Here is a 13,955-nt window from a genome sequence, read left to right as displayed (position 1 = left end):
TTTTCAATACCTTTCCAAAAATGAGTTGTGTTTCAATAAATTAAACCAATAGCACAACATGGCATCTTTTGCCTATAAAAACGTCTATGCAAAGATTCAGCAAATGGGCACGATCACGTTTTGATGATGTAAACTTGACAGAAAATGTATGGTCGAACTGTCAGAACGACTCAAACCCAGAAACAACGAGTCAATTGTGTTGCGTATCTGAATGAGATCCCTATACTCTCATTATCACTAAATAACATCGATACAGTCTATTGTCCGAATATATAAGCCAGAGCACTGTGTGTTCAATCAAGTATTGGCAAAGGACATTATTGTGGTAAATAAAACAAATAAATTGTCTGGTACAACATTCGAAAGACGAGTGCAAGTGTCTTAGAGAGTAGATTTTTCAAACAAAGTAATATAACATATTCCATCAGTCTCCACCGTTTCATTAAAACTTTAAGACACTTGGAATCGAAAACATTTTTCAAATATCAAAATTCCATGTACCTCCCGTGTGTGATTTTGCAAATGACATGAAAGCATTCAACATTTTCCACGAGACACAATCTTAATTTTGGTTGAGATAATTTGTTTTGTAATATTTTGCCATTTTACTTATAATTTTTCCAATTCAACATTGCCACCCTAACGACAATGATATAACAAATATTATATTTTCAGGATTTTTTCTATTAGTATTCAGTGAAAAGTGATTTTTTTCATTTTTTACTCATTTTTACACAATATTATGCCCTATGTCGAATAAATGATCCACCCTAATGAAACATAATGTATTCGATGCTAGTTATAGTGTATATCATTATACAAGCTATTTCGAGAGACTAGTGATTAATTTCAAAAGATAAATTCTAAACATTTTTAACTCCGCCTTCCACAATTGAAAAAACGACTAAGTCCCAGAGAGTAAATTTTTGCAAAAAAAAATTTGGTAATTTTAGCGAATATATGGTTTAACAAGATGTTGCTATACATTTTCATCACTAGTTTGCTTTCCGTAGAAGAAAACATTTGTGAAACAACAATATGCAACATCATGTGACATTATCGTTATTTAGAAGCATCATGAAATATGCAGTTGGGAATAGATTGCAGAAAACTATTGAGCAATTTCTAGTGTTCAGTTACGAGAATGATACACGTAAATAACAAAATGTTGCTCAATTCTTCGAAATTTCTTTCGGGTAACCGGAAAAGTTTCTTGCACCGTTGAAAAGGTTTTAAAACAACAAATATTGAGTAGTCTCTTTTGAAAACATGTTGCAAGTGCTGCTTGGGTACGGACTGGTTGGAAGGACTCACATTCTCTATCTATTGGAAGGGACACAGACTCGGCTATAGCAAGTATCCAGACACAGCCTTCCCAATTCGGCTCATAAAATTCTTTCCTGTACCCTGGTTCATAGGCTGAAGCCGAGGAAGCTTTTAAAGCTAAATATTAGTGCGGTTTTCTAGCGGGACGAACTACAGTGGATCAGATGTTCACCTTGATACAGTTTTGATAAGTTTCGAGAACACAACTTGCAGACACATCATCTGTTTATAGATTTCAAGACGAAGTACGACTCAGTGAAATGCATCGAGTTGTGGCAGATTATGCCTGAACATGGTTAAGCTGAGTTGTGACGGTTTCACATCAAGCGTCAGGACGTTTGATGGTCTGAAACAAAGGGACGGGCTCATGAACTTACGAAGCCTTTACGGCTCTCAAAAGGAAAGCTGTGAGAATTGGACTTAACATAAACACTGCCAAAAGGAAATACTTGATAGGTGGCAGAGAGCCTGAAAATCCTACTGACGTTGGTGCTACAGTTATGATGCAGGGGGATACTTTAAAAATTAGTTGATGAATTTGGTACACTCGTAACGTGTGATAACGAAAGAAGCCGCGAGGTAAAGAGACGGATTGTGGCAGCAACAAGGGCTTATTACGGATTGCGCAACCAACATAGGAGCCACAACCTACAGAACTCCACAAAATTTGCGCTTTACAAGATGCTGATGAATCATGGACGTGGAAGGAGGCCAATCGGTGAGCACTTGAGGTCTTCGAGCAAACTATATAGTGGAGTGTAACGCAGATGCATTAATCACGAGTTGTACGAAGTTTATGAACACGTTGATATTGTCAAGCTGATGCAACACTGCAGGTAGCAGTGAACAATAATATTCAGCAAAGACCCGAGTAGAGACCAAGCCTCCAAGGCATTCCATGCACGCGTTGAATGTGTGTTGTCGACGAGGATGCCCGAGCAGCGATAATAAGGGGCGACAGGAAAGGAACAAACCGAAACCGAGTTTTATGAAGGCGTATTCTAGTTTCAGCATAGAATCTCCAAGATTTGTCGCCATAAATGTAAGTGAAGTAGGTGTTTTTGGTTTTTCATCATATCACGATAATGTACCCGGGTACCCAGAAATTGAAATTCTAGTAACTCTTGCAATTTTCATCCAAATTAGATAGCTTTAGCACTAAAGGATTCCGCTGGACTGATAAAATAACTCTTTGGAAATTGTGTACAACAATATCGCACGCCAGCTTGGAGGGCTAATAGCGGTCTCGATCAACTAGATTAGTTGAGAGAATTCGTTATCGATATTATTTTTGGCACATTTTGCATGTTGTAGGATCAGTACAATGGTACACCGTGCCCCAGTGCTGAGTCGAGAAAACTTCCAGCTCGAAAAGATCCTCGACCTGATCGGGAATCGAACCGGACATCACAATCGTGTGTGGGAGAGCTAGTCGACCGACAACGCTAACCACAGAACCACGGGGACCGAAATTGTGTAGTGACCCTGGAAGCATTCGAAGTGGCAACTTGTGTTGGATATGGCGATGTTTCTCCAAAAAATTGAAAGTTTCATATCTGTTTATTGAGTTCGGCGTTAAAATAAACACTATGCATCACATCAAAAGTTTTGGAGAACCATTTGTTTCTTGTCGTCAAAAAGTACTACAAAAATATAGCATATTGCTTTCCACAATATTCTGCATCGTCTTACCCGGCATAGGCTTTGTGTGAGGACAAATTTTCGGTATTTATTTCTTCGAAAGAGTGGCCTCCCTTTTCGCCTGATTTGAATTCTCTCGACTTCCATGCATAGGATTACATGCTAGGTAAACCAGGGAGTACCAAAGGGTTGACTGTGGATAATTTAAAGCAACGTTTGGGGAAGATTTGGGATTAAATGCCTTAGGACAGCGGTTCTCAACCTGGGGTACGCGTACCCCTGGGGGTACTCGAAAGCCTTCAGGGGGTACGTGAAAGAAAAATCAGTAATGGCGGACAAAGCAATTTTTCTTTAAAATACTTCATTTGTTTTTCAATCTTGCTCTTAAAACATGATTGTAGCAATCAAACAAACCAATTTTAAACCTAAACAAGACTACCACAATATGATCTACCACTACTCTCTCCCACTCTGCGAAAACATTACAGGCCAGGGGGTACAATCGATATGAAAAATATCGCCAAGGGGTACGCGAGCAAAAAAAAGGTTGAGAACCGCTGCCTTAGGATATCATGCGCCCCGGCTGTAACACATTTCAACAACCATTGCGACTGACAATAAAAGAAAAGGGAGAAAGGTTGTAATTGGACTACTTTAAAAGAAAGGTTATGGATAAACTTTACACGAAATACACTCGTAAATAAATTTATGCAGCCGTCTTGTTTCTGTTATCATTCGCTTTACTGGCAGTTATTACTACACACAACCTTAAATAGTGAGATGTTCAAATATGTTTCGTGGCGCCCTTTCGCCAGAAGAATTCGTCAGCTGTAGAAATTTCAAAAATGCTCTCAAATTTAACCTTCAAAAGAATTTGTTTTTCATATTCCCGTAACTTTTTTCAAGAAAATTATTACTTATTTATTGGTTCAAATAAGATCAACTTTGATATTCTCATCAGGATGTTGAATGGATTCATTTCACTTTAGGTAAATTAAATGTGGAATAAATATACAACATGTGCGGAAAACTAATGAAAACTTTTGATTATTGACATAAACTTTTTACTAATTCTACAAGTCAAATGTTTGTGTCCTTGTGGTGTTATTTCCCTGCTCACTGTGATCCTAGATTTAACAAATCTAGGCTAAAAGTAAGCGGAAATAAATGTTTAACAATTAAACTAATCGTTAAACTTTAACTTAACTTATAGGCTAATAAATTACATGAATACTTTAGGCGTTTTGAGGCGGCTTCTGAGATTGGAAACAAACTAGACACTGTACAACAGTATGTTATCCGCTGTGTGAAGGCATGCGGTTTTCTGCTCTCAATAGTACGTTTCCAATGTGCGTGTTACCGCAGGCACATGTTGTTGCGGTTAAGCGATGATGCAATTCGGAAAAGATGATGGCAGGCCTCAAAAATGTTATTGTGTTCTAGGTTAAGAACTGTTATGCGTAAGAGACATATCCAGAGTAGAACGATTGTGTATTGTTATTTTGAATAGATATGGTTTCCATTACCATTATTATTCACTGAACCTCCGTCCGTTTTCGTGCTCACAAGTAAGCTAAGGTCTGCAAGAGCTTGAACAATTGTCATAAGAGATTAAAAATTAATAATAAAAGTATGCCAAGCGTCAATACGAAATTGCATGAGCATTAGGGTGGGGAAAAATGATCGATTTTCCAGAACCAAGTTTTTTTTGGTTCCTTTTGGGATCCCAAACAACCCTAAACTTACCTGAAGTCGATTGGCCTTGTCTCCGCTTGGCGCATTGCATTTCAAATTTGTATGAAAATTTATATGGGAAAACCTACTTTTGTGCAATTACCTTTCTGGAGAGCTCAATAATGCTCTAATAATGCACTACATTATGTTAAAGTATAGTATCTTAGATGCCTAACAACTTTGTAGAAGACACAAAAGAGCTAGGATGTCCCTAAGAAGAGCTATAGCTGTTCAAAGTTGAGTATGTCGATTTAAATGCAGAAAATCTTCTTTTCTGCCAACATTAGCAATGTACCGGCGTCAGTAGGATTTCCATCAGAAGTAACCTGTCGTAACGAGTTTATACACTCAGCTGGTTCAAGTAAACAAATTTAGGTCAATATTCTAGGCGTAGATATAATCTACAACGTGTTTCAGTGATAACTTCTGATGGAAATCTGACTGACACCGGTACACTGGAAGTGTTGGCAGAAAAAAAGGTTTGCAACATAAATTTCGACATACTCAACTTTGAACAGCTCTAGTATTTTTTTGGCTCACCCTAGCTCTTTAGTGTCTTCGGCCAATTTGTTAGGCATCAAAAAACCTACCAATTGAAGTCATAAAAGCTGTGGTTTGGGCCATTTTGAGCCCTTTAGAATGGAAAATGCAAAAAAGTTGGTTTTTCCATACAAATCTCCATATAAATTTAAAATGCAATGCGCCAAGCGGAGACAAAACCAATCGACTTGCAATAAATTCAGGATTGTTTGGGGCCCCAAACAGAACAAAAAAAAACTCGGTTCTGGCTTTCTGCTATCAAATTTCGCTTTTTCCATATAACGATTCCCCACCCTAATGAGCATCCATTGGAAAAAAAGTATTTCATCACTCAAAACATGTTTTCGAGATACCTGACAGAGCGAAAATGGAAAAATATGTCAATCATTATGACGAAAAAGGTTTATAAATGGAAAAATATTTGTTTTCTTTTTTGTATTTTTGAAAAACGGTTCTCCTCAGTACCTTTCCATCTAATAAATACTCGTTTCGCTGCATATTGTTAGCCAGTCGACGATCATGATGTGTGAGGAAAGTCAATATCACGGTTGACAAATCCCGACAAAAAAAAAGTTCATTTGCAAACCGTGGCCGTGGTTTTTTTTTCTTCATCTATAATTTATTCGACACGGCACAAATACAATTTAATGTTTCACGGCGCCAATTATATCTGGTAGCTTACTTTCTAAAGTATCTTAATATCTAAAAGCAAATTTTTTATCCTCGCTGCCGGCTACGAGCTGAAACTAAATCTAACTTAAAGCTAGAATGTTTTGCATTAAAAGCACTGATTTGTTGTTTGATGGTTTTCCATCGCCATAGGTAAGCAGCATATTGAATATGTTCCGCTGCTGGGCCAAGCTATTACGGACTGGCATATTAGGTTGTCTCCCTCGGGACCTGAGAGTATCGTGCGGGTCTAGTTGCTGTTTCCGGATCCGGGGTCTTAACGTGTTCTTGTCGTTTGGTTGGATGTAGGCGGAAGGGAATAGGATTAAACTGGGGCGTGGATGGATTTCAGGAAAACGTATATAAGGGACATGTAGGATAGGTCACGGCTCGCCAAGACATCACGAACAGGAACAGCCGGCTGCCTACCTTCGGCCTGCAGGGAAGCTATTAATTTAGACCTGGCGTCACGGTGTACAGGGCATGACCAAACCACATGCTCTATGTCGTGATAACCCTCACCACAGGCACAGATACCACTTTCCCCGAGCCCAACACGACGGAGATGCGCGTCAAATCTATAGTGATTGGACATAAGCCGGGACATCACGCAAATGAAGTCCCGACCTACATCCAACCCCTTGAACCACGGGTTCGTCGATACTTTGGGGATTATAGAATGTAACCACCTTCCCAATTCCCCTCTGGTCCAAGCATTTTGCCAACTGATGATCGTATTCTGACGTACAAGTGCGAAAAATTCATTAAAGGCAGTTGGTCTTTCATAAATATCACCGTTTGTTGCGCCCACCTTAGCCAAAGAGTCCGCTTTCTCATTGCCCGGTATCGAGCAGTGAGAAGGGACCCACGCTAAGGGAATCTGAAACGATTTTTCGGATAAAGCACTCAGATGTTCCCGTATTTTCCCCAGGAAATACGGAGAGTGCTTAACATCTTTCATCGATCGGAGAGCCTCAATGGAACTGAGACTGTCCGTAAAGATGAAATAATGGTCCGTGGGCATTTTTTCGACAATCTCTAGGGTGTACTGAATTGCAGCTAATTCTGCGACGTAAACAGAAGCAGGATTATCGAGCTTATGGGAGACGGTTAAATTGTTATTGAAAATACCGAAGCCAGTGGACCCATCAAGAAGTGATCCGTCAGTGTAGAACATATTGTTGCAGTTGATGTTTCGATATTTATTGGAAAAAATTTTGGGGATCTGCTGCACGCGTAAATGATCCGGGATTCCACGAGTTTCTTCTATCATGGATGTATCGAAAAACACAGTAGAATCAGAAGTATTTGATAAGTCGACACAATTTGGAATATTCGAAGAAGGGTTAATATTTTGGGACATGTGATTGAAATACAATGTCATAAAACTGGTTTGAGAATTAAGTTCGTTAAACCTTTCAAAATTTTCAATCACGGGACGGTTCAAGACCTCACATTTGATTAGAATACGAGAAGACAGGCTCAAGAAGCGGTTTTTCAAAGGTAGTACGTATGGGGATGAGAATTCGATACCTAGCTGTAAAGCCCAAGCAGACAAATTGTCCAAGGTATCTTGCAATGGTCCTTGCAAATTGGCAGCTTTAGCTCCTGTAACAGAGATTACACTGTCGTCTGCAAGTTGTCTTATCGTGCATAAATTTGCCAGACATTCGTCGATGTCATTTACATAAAAGTTGTAAAGAAGGGGGCTCAAACATAAGCCCTGGGGAAGACCCATGTAGCTAATGCGAAAAGTTGCCAAATCGCCGTGCGTAAAATGCATGTGCTTTTCGGACTACAAATTGTGCAAAAAATTGTTTAAAATTGGAGAAAATCCTTGTCGGTGAAGTTTGCCCGAAAGAATGTCAAAAAAAAAGGAATCAAAAGCCCCCTTAATGTCCAAGAACGCAGACGTCATTTGTTCTTTGCGAGCATACGCAAGCTGAATATCTGTTGAAAGCAACGCAAGACAATCATTCGTCCCTTTGGCACGGCGGAAGCCAAATTGAGTATCTGATAGAAGACCATTTGATTCACCCAGTGATCTAAACGACGGAGTATCATTTCTTCCATCAATTTCCGGATACAGGATAGCATTGCAATCGGCCTATAAGAGTTATGAACAGAAGCTGGTTTCCCTGGTTTTTGGATGGCGATCACCTTCACTTGCCTCCAATCCTGCGGTACAATGTTTTGCTCCAGGAACTTATTGAACAAGTTCAACAAGCGCCTCTTGGCATTGCCGGGTAGATTCTTCAACAAGTTGAATTTGATTCTATCTAACCCAGGCGCGTTATTGTTATAGGACAGGAGGGCAACTGAAAATTCTGCCATCGTAAAAGGTGATTCTATCGCGTCGTGGCCCGGAGACGCATCGCGAACAAAGTTTTGCGCAGGAACAGAGTCCGGACATACTTTCCTGGCAAAGTCAAATATCCACCGACTTGAAGACTCCTCGCTTTCGTTGACCGTTACGCGATTCCGCATTCTTCGGGATGTGTTCCAAAGAGTGCTAATCGATATCTTCCTCGACGTCTCGTTCACGAACCGACGCCAATATCCGCGTTTCTTTGCTTTAGCCAGGCTTTTAAGCTTGGTATCAAGCTCCGAATACCGTAAATAGTCGCCAGGTATACCTCCCTTCTGGTAGGCCAAAAACGCGTCGGATCTTTGCGTGTAGACATCGGAGCACTCTTGGTCCCACCACGGAGTGGGAGGCCGTTCTTTAATCGTTACGCCGGGATATTTCTTCGTTTGGGCTTGCAACGCGGCGTCGAGAATCAAGCCCGCGAGGAGGTTGTATTTTTCAAGTGGTGGATGATGTTGAATCGAATCGACCGCTTTTGAAACCATTTCCTCGTATAACTTCCAATCGACATTCCGTGTGAGGTCATACGGAATGTCAACTGGTCGCATGCGAGTTGACCCGTTATTAGTTGAAATAAGAATAGGCAAATGGTCGCTACCGTGAGGATCGAAGATTACCTTCCATGTGCAATCCAACCGTAGCGACGTCGAACATAAGGATAGATCCAAAGCGCTTGGGCGCGCTGGAGGTTTCGGGATACGTGTCATTTCGCCGTTGTTTAAAATAGTCATGTCGAAGTCATCGCAAAGGTTATAGATTAAAGAGGAGCGGTTATCATTGTAAGGGGAACCCCAAGCCACGCCATGAGAGTTGAAGTCTCCCAAAATCAAACGTGGCGAGGGAAGAAGTTCTATTAAAACAAAGAGCAGCCGTTGCCCAACCTGTGCTCTGGGAGGAATATATATTGAGGCAATACAAAGCTCCCAAGTAACACACAAAACATGTTAGAAAATATGTAACAACGAAAGTAGTCATATAAGTGTACTACAAGCGAAATTAAAAACTTGTGTTATTATAATGTGTTTGAGGTTGTTTTTCATCAGTAATACAACCGTATTTCAAGAACAAGCTCATTTTTTCTGGTTTTGGAGATGTTTTTAATAACATGAGTTCAAGAATAACAATCACTATCACTTGGTCTTTTCGTAAGACATTACACCATCTAATAACAACATTACGTACCTGTAAAATGCTTTTTCTTAGTACAACAGTCGTTGCATTTAACACTCAACTTAAAAATATTTGATCAAATTAATATTTAAACTATATGAACGATTTCTATATTTATATGAAGCGGGTCAAAACGCGCCATCAAAAGATAAACAAAACGCTTGCAGTGTAACCAATATCACTTCAGTTTTTTGTTATTGCATATCTAACACGTTTTCTAGTTTTGTTAGATTTTATATCCAGATAACGTTGAAACTATGCGAAAACAATTTCAATATTCAAGCCAAAGAATCAACTCTTTTTGAAAGGTTGAATATTATTTTTTGTCATCAATTTATAATCAATTAAAACTGCCACTGATAAAGGCTTTAGTCGATCTAGTTGCACTGCGCAGACACAACACATTTTTTCGCATGCGCTGGTTAACAGTTGTCATAGCAACAGATTTGCGCATTGCCGTATTAGTACTCGAGATGTATTTTGCCACTTAATTCTATCAAGTTTACTCGCTTTCATGCAGTTATCGGTACTTGTTCTATTAGCCTTCATGTTTTGCGCTTTTCTGGTGATAGAGATGTCATGGAATAGGTAACGTCAACTATTCTATACCAACGTGTGTTACTTGGGCTCTTTACCTTGTATTGTCATTTGACATGCGACAACTTCGATGCCTGGAATCGAGGGGAGGTTAATACGATAGAAAGAATAGCACTTTTTAATCCCTAAAAGTACTCCTCCATATGGGGTGTCTCGATCAAGGCGAATAATATTAAAATCATGGAAGTTGAGATCAATATATGAAGTAAGCCAAGTTTCACAAAGGGAAAATGCATCGCATTTGTTTTTATTTATCAAAACTTTAAACGAATCAATTTTTGGTAAAATACTTCTACAATTCCACTGTAAGACAGAGATAGAATCCTTCATATACGCAGTTGAATTAGGCATCGAAGGATACAATCGCTGCAAGGAGGGGCCATTGGGCAGTCGACTGCTTCAAAAATGATCTAACTGTCGGGAGGAATGCTGTAAGAAAAATTTTAATTGGATCGGGTACATTGAAAGTTTCAAAAATCCAGTCCACAATGTCAGAAAATTTCACTAATCCAGAGTTTGTTTCATCAACTGGGAGTGCAAAAGGAACAACTGGGGTTTAAGATGTTCCTGGCAGTGCTGGGAACTCCTTCTGGGACTTTAAATTTGCAAGCCCAAGAGGAGTTTGCTTCGGTTTTTCCGCAGCACTGTTTGGTTTGCTTGTAACTTTCATTTCACTTTGAGAAATCTTAGGACCTTTTCTGGGAAGTTTAGGAGAGGAAATATTTTTCCTCTTTCTAGACTCCCCAGGATTGGCGTAAGATGTTCCCGCTGGTGAATCGTCAGAATCGGTTTCATCAGAGGACAACAGATCATAAGGGTTTGATGTAATGGGAGAAGTGGTAACGGTCTTCCTCAGCATCTCAGCGTAAGAACGCTTCGAACGCTCTTTGAGAGACCTCTTTATTTTATCCCTGCGCTGCATGTACACCGCACATGTCGAGAGCTCATGCTGACTCTCCCCACAGTGAATGCATTTTTCAGCATTTTTACTGCAGGAATCATCCGCATGATTCTCCCCACACTTGCCGCAACGTGCCTTATTGCAGTGGTAGGCGGCGGTGTGGCCTAACTGCTTACAATTCAGGCAGTTCATGACGCGAGGCACAAACAATCGCACAGGGAGACGAACCCGGTGGATCGAGACGTGGCTTGGTAGTGCTGGCCCGGCGAACGTAACTCGAAACGAGTCTGACGGAGTGTATACTGTTTTGCCACCGATGATCGATGCTGACCGCAATTGCTTGCGCTCGACTGCACCTTTACATCGGGACAGGTTTTGTTCTTAAAGCACCCATTGGCACTTTTCAGTATACACTCGACGGACAGACTCGAATCGGTTATGACACCGTCGATCTCCACGTCTCGTGCGGGTATGTAAACGCGATACTCGCGTGTGAAGAGCTCAGAGCAAGCTATATCGTTGGCCTCTTTCAGGTTACTGACCACGACACGGAGCTTGTTAGGCCGGACCTTGGAAATTTCGGTCACGCCCTTGTACTCCTTCGTCAGGTCTTTAGAAATCTGCAAGAGGTTCAACTGTTTCGATTTCGGTCCCGCCTTTGGCCGAAAATAGACAGTATAGCTGTCCTGGGCTCCGTCTGGGTAAAGCCTGGGGCGAGGGGGGACTGAAGAATGAACAGGGGAGGGGGTAACAGAAGGGTCAGGGTCAGAGGGGTTCGGGGATGGTGGCGCGGGAGGCGAGGGATCTACATCCATCCCGCTAAGTCTAGCGCACTAGCGCCGACAAGAGCACGTACCTTTTTACTTCTCCCTTCCAGTAAGGTTGGTTGTCCGATCGTTCGAAGTTGCAGCCGTTACAGCCAGCAGCACCAATACAGCAGCACCAAATAGCCACCAGCAGCGAGCCAGGTGTGAGATCACTCCACACAGCGATACAACTCACTGTCAACTAATGGCTTCTTCTTTTTCCTCTTTTGTGTCTCGTCCACTGCTGTAGCACAATTCAGCCAGCAGCCAAATCGGCTTACGCACCAGCTGGCAGTCACGATGCGAAACGGTTGCACAAAGGCGCGACCTTGAACCCGGATTTATTTCACTCGACCAGGCAAACAATGCCAACACTTGTTCGAACGTCTTTTGTTTTATATTTTATCGGAGCGATCACCAAACACGTCCGATAATGATGCGTGTTCGGCACAGAATGCTGTGGCCGTGGTGGTTTCGACGATAAACCAGTCGAAAACAGTACCACAGCTCGTGATAAATAAATTAATTGACGCCGCAATGTTTTTCTGACTGGAGCCAATAAAGGAAAAAAAGTTAATTGCGTTTCGAAAATAAACTATTTTAGGATTTTCATTTGTTATTTATCGTGATAATCCCACTCAGCACCTGTGCATTAAGGTTTAATTTGGAACAGACATAATACTCGAATGTTTTGAGTTATAGAAGAGCGGTTTTACAGCCTATGTGTGTCTTTTTCTAAACATTCAAAATTCCCATTATGATTCACAATAAGTTCTTATTTTCACGAAGCTCTAATAAACCGCCGAAATAATGAGGCTCACATTTGCTGACCGCAGTAAACCTACAACTTTGCGTGCTGAATATTTACCAGCGATAAAAATAGCACAGATTGCTTGCTCTCATCAACAGATATGGAACGTGACACTCTGATATTAACCTTTGTATAAGCTTCATTAATGAGTCTCGATTATTTCATGTAGAGAAATTTTTGTGTAAAATGAATAGTCGGGAAATATGAATATATCACCGCTCATCTAATCGATACTTTCGATCTTAATTGTTCATAAGTCAGAAAGCCTACAAACCATCCACGAGGTATTCAACGCCCAAGCCAGTAAAAAAATCATAACTAAATATATAACAAAATTTCACCACTAAGCGCATCATCGCTTATTCCACCAACCGCATAAACAAACACGAAATTTGATGATACAGCCGAACGATTTGCCCCTTTCGGTAACACTGATCCTAATTAGATGATAATAGAGACCCCATCGTGACAGCCGCAGCACACCCACGAACAGCGGAGCACAACAAAATCACTTTCACACTAAATCAGCCATAGCGTGTCCGCGTGTCACAGGGAGTTCCGTGTGCAGTTTCGAAACGTGCTGCAAAGCGGTCGAGCGGCCACCCACACCAGTTGCTGGGTCCAAGAACGGTTTTCCACTTCTTCAGGAGAATGTAAATGAAATATCCATTGGCTCGGACGGCAAATCTCTAACCCGGTAACCGCGACCACTCGTGCGAAATGTCACAACCGTACCGGACGAAAGCTCGAGTCGAACTAAGACAGTTTTTCCACCAAACTGAACGAACAGACGAAAATTGACTGCTGCTCGCTTTCCCTTTTGATCGGTGGTGTATGTACGCGTATTTTTTTAGCTTTTTTTTTTGAGGAAAATTCATTCATCAGTCCGGTTTGGCGCTAACGTGACGCGAACACAGTCACAGTTCATTCGGATCGTATAGTCCGAGTTGGTGGTTCTTACAATGTCAACAAAGACATCGGAGCCTTTCGGCGCACGTGGTGAACGAGCTTCAATAATGCGTAAAAGCTCTTCGATTAGCATCTGTACAGAATCCGGTTACAGCGCATGATCATAGAATCCAGCAATCGTATCGAAGTAGTGAACTGGCAGAAAGGTTGCCAGATATTTAGTTATACATAGACAATTAAATTAATATATCAAAGCACAGACAAATTATTATCTGGCATCTTTGTCCTTAGAGTCGGTAACTTTCCGACAGTCGATGTTTTCGAAAGCTTCAAAATAAGATTGCTTAGAAAATCAGATTTCAAGGATAAACAAAAGCTCTAATTGGTTCTATTCTATGCTACAATTGAATCAGTTTTCCTCTGAAAAAAGTCTTCTTTTATAGGAATGCAATAAAACTGTATCTCTATTTACTAACATAAGTA

The 13,955-nt window shown here is 40.8% G+C and overlaps 1 protein-coding gene across 3 annotated transcripts in view; it reads right to left on the bottom strand.

The window, feature by feature from the left end:
- Positions 1 to 13,308, bottom strand: part of LOC129726806 (GTPase-activating Rap/Ran-GAP domain-like protein 3) — a 193,146-nt gene extending 179,838 nt beyond the window's left edge. The window contains exon 1 of one of the 3 annotated variants that reach the window (XM_055683926.1): positions 12,838 to 13,308. The gene's annotated coding sequence lies outside the window, so the exon portion shown is untranslated. The remainder of the gene's footprint in view (positions 1 to 12,837) is intronic. The other 2 variants (XM_055683925.1, XM_055683927.1) reach the window with 2 other exon arrangements.
- Between the last annotated feature and the right edge of the window lie 647 nt (positions 13,309 to 13,955).

Source organism: Wyeomyia smithii, chromosome 3 (assembly GCF_029784165.1).
Source record: "Wyeomyia smithii strain HCP4-BCI-WySm-NY-G18 chromosome 3, ASM2978416v1, whole genome shotgun sequence".
Classification (NCBI taxonomy): domain Eukaryota; kingdom Metazoa; phylum Arthropoda; class Insecta; order Diptera; family Culicidae; genus Wyeomyia; species Wyeomyia smithii.
This window is presented reverse-complemented; position numbering and strand designations above follow the sequence as displayed.